Source organism: Cebus imitator, unplaced genomic scaffold (genome assembly GCF_001604975.1).
Source record: "Cebus imitator isolate Cc_AM_T3 unplaced genomic scaffold, Cebus_imitator-1.0 Scaffold18, whole genome shotgun sequence".
Classification (NCBI taxonomy): domain Eukaryota; kingdom Metazoa; phylum Chordata; class Mammalia; order Primates; family Cebidae; genus Cebus; species Cebus imitator.
Window position 1 is genome coordinate 7,416,302 of NW_016107333.1, and position 11,487 is coordinate 7,427,788.

General features: G+C 41.7%; 1 protein-coding gene across 1 annotated transcript in view; it reads right to left on the bottom strand.

Moving 5' to 3' along the window:
- ITCH (itchy E3 ubiquitin protein ligase) overlaps nt 1-11,487 on the bottom strand; it is a 144,997-nt gene that overhangs the window by 131,882 nt on the left and 1,628 nt on the right. The window contains exon 2 of the mRNA XM_017511319.2: nt 7,539-7,615. The gene's annotated coding sequence lies outside the window, so the exon portion shown is untranslated. The remainder of the gene's footprint in view (nt 1-7,538; nt 7,616-11,487) is intronic.

Consider the following 11,487-nt stretch of genomic DNA (forward strand, 5'->3'; position numbering starts at 1 on the left):
TATGTTTAGTAGAGACAGAGTTTCATCATGTTGGCCAGGCTGCTCTCCAACTCCTGACCTCAGGTGATCCACCTCCTGCCTTGGCCTCCCAAAGTGCTGGGATTACAGGCATGAGCCACCGCACCCAGCCATATCAGTTATTATGTCAAGTTTCTGCAGAAAAATTCTACATCTTTCTAAAAGCCAACAACTTGTCATTGTTTCCACACCTTGGCAAATATAAAGATTCCATGTATAAACTAAGGTCTAATGAAATATATCAGAGGTTAACTGAGATCACCAAAAACCCCAAACAAGAAATGTGATGAGTAGTTGAGCTACTTTGGGGTTTTTTCTTTTTGAGACAGGGTCATGCTCTGTCACCCAGGCTGGAGGACAGTGGCTTGCTCTCAGCTCACTGCAACCTCCGCCTCCCAGGTTTCAGAGATTCTTGTGCCCCAGACTCCCAAGTAGCAGGGACTAAAAGAGTGTGCCACCACGCCGGGCTAATTTTTTAATGTTTTTAGTAGACACAGGGTTTCACCATGTTGGCCAGGCTGGTCTCAAACTCCTGGCCTCAAGTGATCCACCCACCTCACCCTCCCAATGTGCTGGAATTACAAGTGTGAGTCACCATGCCCGGCCTTGTTTTTCTTTCTATTCTACTTGTACAAACTGGGAAATCATGAAAATATGGATGTAATCCATCGAGGACAGTGCTGGGACTGAGTAAGGGATAAAGCAAGACTCACAACATGAAAAGAGAAACATAGCCTGACTTTTACAAAAGTCAATAGAGAAAAAGCTTTCAAAATTGGTCCTCTTTATCTACTGCAAGCTTTTGTTCTTATACAAGGCTCTGCCCTTTCTTTTCTTTCACACTGCCACCTCCACAGCCTGGTCTCCCTGCCTCCAACCCTAGTAAATACTACAGATCTTAATTTTGCCAAATAAGTCTTCATAAAATATCATTTTATCCTATCACCCAATAGGTCTCAAGGTTATCCAAAATAAGAGGCTTGACTCTTCTCAGCTTTTCAAAACTTTTGCCTATTACCAGGCCACACAAATCCTCTAAAATTAAACTCTACCACCTGAGGTCCGTTCTGCTTCTGCACCTTCGCACATTCTGAATCCTTACCTTAAATAACTTCCCTCAGTCTCTCTGCCTTAATAATTATTCTGCATACCTCTCATTCAGCACTAGACTGCTTTGAGGTACTGTTTGAACTGTTTTGTTTTTTTTTTTTTTTTTGAGATAGGGTCTCACTCTGTTGCCCAGACTAGAGTGCAGTGACATATCAGTGCAGTGACATGTTATCAGTGCAGTGACATGAGTTCACTGCAGCCTCAACATCCCAGACTTAAGGGACCCTCCCACCTCAGCTGGGACTGCAGGCCCAAACCAGCATCGTACCTGGCTAATGTTTGTGGGGTTTTTTTTTTTGCAGAGACAGGATATCACCATGTTGCCCAGGCTGGTTAAATCTTTATGTAGGTAAGAACTTTCTTCCCAGAGAGCAGAGAACATGGGTTATGCTTCAGAAAGTCAAGCCCCAGATCAGAGACTATAAAGCAACAAGCCACAAGACAAATTCTGCCCACAGTGTTTATATTATGAATTCATAAGTTGCCAACATTTAACAATAAAAATTTATTACAAAATCTGGATTTCCAGCTTCTCTTTAGAAAAAAATTAAGATGTTCAGGCCATACTTGGTCTGCACTCTCTCCAAGGTCAAAAGCAAGCCAATACTGAACTGTAGACCTTAAAATAGTGATTTTTGCCTCAATTTATTTTTTTAACCTTCTGAAAACTTTCTTTTTAATTCTGAAAAATATAATGATGGGATCTCACTATGTTGCTCAAGCTGGTCTCAAACTCTTAGGCTCAAGCAATTCTACTGCCTCACTCTCCCAAAGTACTGGTATTACAAATGTGAACCACTGCACCTGGCCTGAAAAAAAATTTTTTAACTACCAATACATTGTGAGTGTATTCCTAAGACCTTAAGTAGTATTTTTTATATTAAATTATTTTTAATTAGCAAACAAGTATATATTTACCATGTAAAACAGGTTTTATTTATTTATCGAAATAAAATAAAGGCAGGGTCTCTCTATGTTATCCAGGCTGGTTTCAAACTCCTGGCTTCACATGATCCTCCTCCCTTAGCCTCTGAAAGTGCTGGGAGTACAGTCATGAGCCACCATGCCCAGCCTATAACATGTTTCAAAATATGTACACACTGTGGAATGGCTAAATTGAGCTAAATAACATATACATAACTTCACATACTTACTTTTACCACCATTAAAAAAAAGAAAAATCAGGCTGGGAGTGGTGGCTCATGCCTGTAATCCCAGCACTTTGGGAGGCCAAGGCACATTGATCACCTGAGGTCAGGAGTTCCACCGGCCTGGCCAATATGATGAAACCCTGTCTCTACTAAAAATACAAAAAATTAGCCAGGTGTGGTGGCGAGTGCCTGTAATTCAAGCTACTCAGGAGGCTGAGGCAGAAGAATCGCTTGAACCCAGGAGGCAGAGGTTGCAGTTAACCAAGATTCATGCCACTGCACTCCAGCCTGGGCAACAACAGTGAAATGCTATCTCAAAAAAAAAAAAAATCGTAAGCCAAAGCTGCTTTAACAGCTGCTCCCTTGGGGGGGCATGAATTCCCTAGTTCACTTAATGTCCCAAACCAATCTATCATTACTTACTAAATATTCATCTAGCCCTTGCAAGCATTAAAATTCACAATGCTCAGCCTAAATAGGTTTACTGAGTGATTAATGAACTCAGATCACAACTTTATTAAAGATAAGGCTGGTGCTGATGATAATGAAAACAACAACAATAACACTTAATACTTACTGTGAGCCAAGTCTTGTTAAAGCAGAAACACATTATACCTATGTATATATGCTATTACTATTCCCAATTTACAGATGAGAAAACGAAGGCACAAAGAAGTTAGGCAAGTTGGCCAAGATCAAAACACCAATACACAGTACAGTCAAAATTCAAAATCAACCTAACTCTAGTAATCACTGTTAACTCCTACAATATAATCCTTTAGACTAAAATCCTTTCCTTTGTGACCAACTGAACTGATTATTTGGAAAAATAATCAAAACAAAATTATAGAACCTACTCTTTCTTTACATGAAGGAATGACTAACAAGCAAACCAAAGTTCATCTGAAGGCAGATGGTATTTCTGAAGCTTATCTTGCCACAAAATGACAAAGAAAAGATTGTAGAATCCGATAAACATTTTCTCAGAAAGCAAGCAAATTATTAGATATTTCTGGAGTTAAGCTCAATATGTAGATGAATTCTTAACCTGTAAGTGATGACATAGTATTAAAATTCCTCTCTTTCCTGGGATAGAAGGATATAGCTATTACGGTAAGCAATTTCCAGACATGAAAAAAAAAAACAATGCAACTTGCTGGAGGGCAGAGATTGCTTTTTCACCATGAATCCCTGCAATGTCTAGCACAGAGGGGCACTTAGAATACATTGAATTATGTTAGGCTGGGTGCAGTGGCTCACACCTGTAATCCCAGCACTTTAGGAGGCCAAGGCAGGTGGATCACCTAAGGTCAGTTCAAGACCAGCCTGGCCAACATGATGAAATTCCATTTCTAGTAAAAATATAAAAATTAGATAGGCATGGTGGTGAGCACCTGTAATCTCAGCTACCCAGGAGGGTGAAGCTGTTGCAGTGAGCCAAGATTGCGCCACTGCACTCCAGCCTGGGCAAGAGAGTGAGACTCTGTCTCGGAAAAAAAAAAATACATTTGGCCAGACACAGTGGCTTACGCCTGTAATCCCAGAATATTAGGGGGCCGAAGTGAGTGGATCATTTGAAGTCAGGAGCTTGAGACCAACCTGACCAACATGGTGAAACCCCATCTCTTAAAAATACAAAATTAGCTGGGCATGATAGCACAAGCCTATAATCCCAGCTACTTGGGAGGCTCAGGCAGGAGAACTGCTTGAACCCAGGAGGCAGAGGTTGCAGTGAGCCGAGATCACACCACTGCACTCCATCCTGGGCAACAAGAGCAAAACTCCATCTCAAAAGAGAGGGGAAAAAAAAAGAGGCCGGACATGGTGGCTCATGTCTGTAATCCCAGCACTTTGGGAGGCCAAGGCAGGCAGATCATGAGGTCAGGAGATCCAGACCATCCTGGCCAACATGGTGAAACCCTGTCTCCACTAATACACAAAAAAAATTTGCCAGGTGTGGTGGAGCATGCCTGTAGTCCCAGCTACTCAGGAGGCTTAAGCAGGGGAATTGCTTGAACCAGGAGGCAGAGGCTGCAGTGAGCCGAGATCACATCACAGCACTCCAATCTGGTGACAGAGCAAGACTCCATCTCAAAAAAAAAAAAAAAACCACATTCAACTATGTTAAAGAAACCAAAAAACCTTAATTTCTTAAATTGCAATGCATGAAACTCTTATAACATTTTAACATTTATCTTCTTGCTTTTTATAATAATCAATCACCGGCAAGCAAGTTTGTTTTCCTGAGAAAATCCTTGGAGTTTTATATTTGAGTGAGTTCCCCTTGGAACCTAGCACAACAGCAGCTCAATAGCTCAAAAGATACTTGTCAAATATTACAAACTTAAACTTTCCATACTTATGTTTCCTACAGGTCTCTCTTGGTGCCAGTGTTTAAAGTAGAACTTAAAATAACATGGTTTCTGATTTAAAAGCACTGGATATTATGAAGCCTTATTATATTTCTAGTATCAGTCATATATTGTGATGTCAACAAAGCCGTGAAAAATCAGTGAGTTAGCACATAAAGCACAGAATATAATAGAGTGAGCTGGAAAGAATCTGAGAAATCACAATCAAAATATTCAATAGATAAGTGAGGAAACCAGGCCCCGGGAGATTTTAGTGAACTGCCCAAGATCACAGAATTTAAGTGACCAGCAATACCAAGGCTAGAACCCAGGTCTCCTGAATGTTGGCTCAAATATCTATCCACAAAGAACTGCTTTGTGAGCTCAAGATGAAACGAATATGCTGAGAAATATTTTAAAGATATTTAAAATGCTTTAATAATACTTTAAAATATTTTTTAAATTGCTTTATAGTAGCTATCACAAATCATCCCACCATTTCCTTCCTTCCTTCCTCTTAATTATAAAAAAGAACAGGGCCAGGCTCAGTGGCTTGTGCCTATAATCCCAGCACTTTGGGAGGCCAAGGTGGGTTGGATCACCTGAGGTCAGGAGTTCAAGATCAGCCTGGCCAACATGGGTGAAACCCCATCTCTATCAAAAATACAAAATTTGCCGGGTGTGGTGGTACATGCTTGTAGTCCCAGCTACTCAGAGGCTGAGACAGGAGAATTGCTTGAACCCAGGAGACAGAAGCTACAGTGAGCCAAGATCATGCTACTGTATCTAGCCTGGGCAAGAGACTCCATCTAAAAAAAAAAAATATTTCCTTTGGATATATATCCAGAAGTGGCATTGCTGGATCATATTTTAGTTCTATTTTACCACTATCTTCCTATTCCACTTTCTTATCTAACAATTCACCTGCTCAACTTCATTCACTCCCTATTCTTACTGCTTAACTTTAGGTACTACTTTTTTTTCTTATCCAGTAGTCTTCCTTCTCTACTGACCTTTTAAAGTGATCTGTCTTGTCCTCATGTTTTCCTTCACAACATTATTGTCAAATTCTCTCACCTTGTGGATCTAGATAACATTTTTTTTCTTTTGTCTTGGGACAGAGTCTCACTCTGTTGCCCAGGCTGGAGTGCAGCAGCACAGTCTTAGCTCACTGCAGCTTCCACCTCGTGGGTTCAAGTGATTTTCCTACTTCAGTCACACAAGTAGCTGGGACTACAGGCACATGCCACCATACCCCACTAACTTTTGTATTCTTAGCAGAGATGGGGTTTCACCATGTTGGCCAGGACGGGTTCCATCTCTTGACCTCATGATCAGCCTGCCTCAGCCTCCCAAAGTGCTGGGATTACAGGCATGAGCCACCGAACCCAGGCTGATAACATTTTTTTTTTGAGATGGAGTCTTGCTCTATCGCCAGGCTAGAGTGCAGTGGTGTGATCCCGGCTCACGCCAACTTCCATTTTCTGGTTTCAAGCAATTCTCCTGCCTCACCCTCCCAAGTAGCTGGGACTACAGACATGCACCACCACACCTGGCTAATTTTTTTTGCATTTTTAGTAGAGATGGGGTTTCACCATGTTGGCCAGGGTGGTCTCCATCTCTTGACCTTGTGATCCACCTGCCTCGGTCTCCCAAAGTGCTGGGATTACAGGTGTGAGCCACCTCGTCCAGCCCTGATAACATTTTAAGTCACTAATTCATTTCCTTTTCTAAAGATTTAATAGGTGTTATTTTATTTGGTCCTCTCAACAATGCCAGGGAGGGAGATGGGAATCAATACTTTTTTTTCTTTTTTTGAGGCAAAGTCTCGCTCTATCACCAGGCTGCAGTGCAGTGTCACAATCTAGGCTCACTGCAACATCTACCTCTCAGGTTCAAGTGATTCTCTTGCCTCAGCCTCCCGAGTAGCCGCGACTACAGGCATGTGCCACCATGCCCAGCTAAATTTTATATTTTCAGTAGAAACGGGGTTTCACCATGTTGGCCAGGATGGTCTCGATCTCTTGACCTCATGATCCACCCGCCTTGGCCTCCAAAGTTCTTGGATTACAGGCATGAGCCGGCATGCCCAGCCAATACGCACCTATCTTACAGATGCATAAACTGAGGTCTGGCAAGATTAAATAACTTGCTGAAAGTCACACAGCTTGTCAGTAGCAAATCAAATCAGAACCTAGATCTTTTCTTTCCAAGTCCTCTATTCTTTCTCCACTGAACCATGCTGTCTTTTTTGAACCCAGGAGGCAGAAGCAGATGGGGTCTCACTCTGTCACCCAGGCTGGACTGCAGTAACGCCATCATGGCTCACTGCAGCCTCAACTTCCTGAGTTCAAGTGATGCTCCTATGTCAGCCTCCCAAACAGCTAGGACAACAGATACATGCCACCAACACACCATTGATTTTTTTTTTTTAATTTTGTGTGAAGTCAGGGTCTTGCCATGTTGTCCAGGCTAGTCTCACATTCTTGGGTTCAAGTGATCCTCCCACCTCAGCCCCACAAAGTGCTGGAATTACAGGCATGAGCCACTGCACCTGTCCATGTTGTCTTCTTTTTAATTCCCCACCTCTTAACCCTACACACGCGTATGTCTAGACCATATACAGAGATAACTGTGCATAAAACAACACAAACAGAAAAAGTACGTGTATGTGTATGTGTAAGGAACCTACAAAAACAGAAAAGTCAGAAGACTCAAATTAAGAGCTCACAGGCTAATCCCTGCAGAGACAGCTTTGGGCTTCAGAACCAAGTGAAACTGCCTATTTGTTCAACCAACTGATACAGCTAGCATCAACACTGCTCTCTGCTCACAGCAGTTATATGACCAGAGCTTGGCCTCTGCAACACTCTTGTCCCCAAATTTCTCTCACAGGATATCACCATACCTAAAGTTCTCACAGTTTGAGTCACTTCCTTGGGTTAAGGCGTTGTCTCCAGAAGGCCACTGTGAAATGCATGGTACCTGAGAAAGGATGGAGAGTCCATTAACACATTACTTCTATAGTTAAACATATCAGATCTGCAATGACCTTGGGACTCTAAAAGCACAAAGTCTCTTTTAAAAATTTCATGGGATAGACAATTTTTAATGGGGAAGACAGGATAAAGGAAAGAATTGGGAGAAAATGATTCATACATAGTATGGAAAGATACCAATCTGAGTATGATGGCTATTTAGCAAAATTAGGATGGCCATATAAACACACTCGGCCTATAAGGGTCACCATAATGATAGTCCCTGCAACTTGGGGACTCCTAGGGACAGGAAAAGAAAAAGCATGCCAAGGATCTGGATATAGTCAGTTCTGAAAAGAAGCAAAAGAGCTGAGCTGGCAGCAGTTTTTCAAGGACAAGTACACTGCTAGACTGGAGGAGGACAGAGGCAGGAACAGATTCTGGTTAACTGCTTCTAGTTATGAGGATAGTTTCCAACTTAACATTTTTAGCTGAAAGCCAACCTCCCAACCAGAGAATGCTGCAATTCAATTCTGTGAAGCCCCTAACTAATTCATACTGACTCAAAACCAGTATCATTTACAGCCATAAAAGTCAACATGCCTTTACTGAGCACTTATTATGAGCCCAGAATTTGGCTAAGTACTATAAATACAGAAAAAAATAACCTTACATACTTTTGTTTTAATTCTTATAAAAGAAACCAGTCCCCAAAATCCAGTACTGAGAGGGTTAGCAACCAGAAAGAAAGTGGCAAAACAACAAAACAGGTATTTCCTATCAGTACTAACACAAATTTCTTAAGCCAGAATAAATACAACAAAACTCATTTCTAGGCCAAAATTCCTTGTTAAACTCTTGCCTAAACAGTCAAGAGACACTGGCTAAAAATCTCCCTTTTCTTTTCTAGTCTAATATCAGCTCTTCAGCAGTGCATATTCATCTTGGTAAATCAGAGAAAACCAGACCCAGAGTTGCAAAACCTAGTTCTAGTTCTAGCTCTTACTCTTAACTAGTTTCAGGTAAATCACTTAACCTTTAAAATAAACAGGCCAGGCACAGTGGCTCACACCTATAACCCCAGCACTTTGGGAGGCCAAGGTAGGTGGATCACCTGAGGTCAGGAGTTTAAGACCAGCCTGGCCAATATGGCGAAACCCCATCTCTACTAAAAATATAAAAAATCAGTCAAGGTATGGTGGCACACGCCTGTAATCCCAGCTACTCAAGAGGCTGAGGCAGAAGAATCGCTTGAACCCGGGAGTCAGAGGTTGCAGAGAGCCAAGATCGCACTATTGCACTCCAGCTTGGGCAACAGAGTGAAACTCCGTCTCAAAACACAAACAACAACAAAACAGAAAACTGAGGGACTGGACTAATTTAAGAATAGCATATATCTGGCACATACTATGTACTACCTACTAGATAACTGTCCATAGGCGACATCACTGATCAATCATACTACAATTTCTCAGAGACCCCCTACAACCAGAATCTTTCCCAACACAGTGCTTCTGGCAGCTTCCAATCTGAGTTGGCTGATAAACCAAAATGTATTTGCCATTATGGACTAGATAATCTCTGTAATTTCTTCCAACTCTAAAACTCAATGAGCAAGTTTCTATTGAGAAAGCTGATGAGAGCAAAACACTTCCAACAAGCCTAGATCAATAGTACTGAGAGACATAAATTTCAGTCCAAACTCCAAGTTCTAATTAGCCACGTTTGGTGGCACGCACCTGTAATCCCAGCTACCTGGGGGGTCGAGGCATATGAATCACTTGAACCCAGGAGGTGGAGGTTGCAGTGAGCCGATATGGCGTCACTGCACTTCACCCTGCATGGCAGAGCGAGACTCCATCTCAAAAATAATAACTCCAAGTTCTCTTCCAAATTACACCTGACGTAGTTCTAATATCTCAAAGATGCTAATGAACAATTCACTCTCATGCTATATATAACATATATAACCTGGAAATATTCAGACTTGCTAATGGGTTCTTCTGACAGAAAAGGAGCCCTTTACCCAGACTAGCACTAAAAAAAATCCTCATCTAAAAATATGGCAACAATATTGCACTAGTAAAAAGCTAAATCCAATCCCTTGATCATCCCCAAAACCTCTCTCCAAGGTCAGGCTTTGTCACTTCTCACCTAGACTTCTGCAGCAGCTACTCTTTCATCCTTTCGCTCAACACCAGAGCAATCTTTCTTTTTTCGTTTTTTTTTTATTCACCCAAATCTCATCTTGAATCTTTTTTCGTTTTTTGATGCCTATCTTTGTCCTGCAGTACACAGTAATATTTCTAAAACACATATGTACTCACATAATTTCCCTGTCTAAAAATCTGTATCTATTTCTTTTTCTTTTTTCTTCCTTTTTATAAAGATGGAGTTTTACCATGTTGCCCAGGCTGGTTTCGAACTTCTGAGCTCCAGCAATTCATCAGCCTCAGCCTCCCAAACTGTTGGGATTACAGGCGTGAGGCACTGAGCCCAGCCCCATATCTATTTCTAACAACACAAAGTTCCAAATTGTTAGAATTATACTTGGAACTTTTAGGCAGAGCACAATGGCTCACGCCTGTAATCCCAACGCTTTGGGAGGCCAAGGTGGGAGGACCACTTGAGCACAAGAGTTCAAGACCAGCCTGGGCAACAAAGAGAGACCCTGTCTTTACAAAAAATTTTTTTAAATTAGCCAGGTGTGCTGATGCATGCCTGCTGTTACAGCTACTCAGGGAAGTTGGAGTGGGAAGATTACTTGAGCTCTGGAGGTCCTGCCACTGCACTACATCCTAGGTGACTAGGTAAGAGAGTAAGACCTAGTCTCAACAAAAACAAAAAAGAACTTTTCATATACTTGCTTCCTTTAACCTTTCTGATGTTGTGTTTCAAAATGCTCTCTTTCCCCATTCTACTCCCTACTCACCGGACTCTTTTTCTTCCATAATCCTCTGAATTTACACACAGTATTAAGTCATTCCTTCTGCCTACCCTGTCCTCTTTCCGTGCCCTTTTCACATTCCTACTCTTCATCTAAGACCCGACGTGGGTTCAGGGGCAAATCTTGCCTTTTCTAACCAATCCTCCACCCTGCCACACACACAGAATTGGCCACTTCCTCTTCTGTCTCAAAGCTTTCTGAGCTTTCCTTGGTAAGTCTACCATACCATTTTCCCTGAGTGGTTTACAAGACCATTAGAAGTACCTAAGGCATGTGTTAAAAATAAATTGGTTGGAGCCAACTCAGACCTACTAAGTCAATCTCAGAAGGTGAGATTGGAATTTCTAAGCTCTCATAATTATTCTAATGGTCAAATTTGGGGACTACTGGTTTGTCTGTCTCTCCCAATAGATGTAAAGATGTATTTTTTTAAAAAGAATGCAGAAATGTGGCTGGGTATGGTGGCTCGCACCTGTAATCCCAGCACTTTGGGAGGCTGAGGTGGGCGGATCACAAGGTCAAGAGTTTGAGACCAGCCTGGCCAATATGGTAAAACCCTGTCTCTACTAAAATTATAAAAGTCAGCTGGGCATCGTGGCGGGTGCCTGTAGTCCCAGCTACTTGGGAGGCTGAGGCAGGAGAATTGCTTGAACCCAGGAGACGGAGGTTGCAGTGAGCCAAGATCATGCTGTTGCAGTCCAGCCTAGGTGACAAAATGAGACGCCATCTCAAAAAAAAAGTAGAAATGTTTGATTCTAGAATACACTGAAGTAGTCAGACTCATTTTTTAAATTTCATATCACATCCTTGGTGACTTGCCTTATATGCTAAACATAATGGAATTCCTTCTGCATTCACAATACTTACATTCACAGTCTTTGAAGCAGAATTTCCACCTTCATTTCTAAATTTTTTTTTTTTTTTTTTTTTTT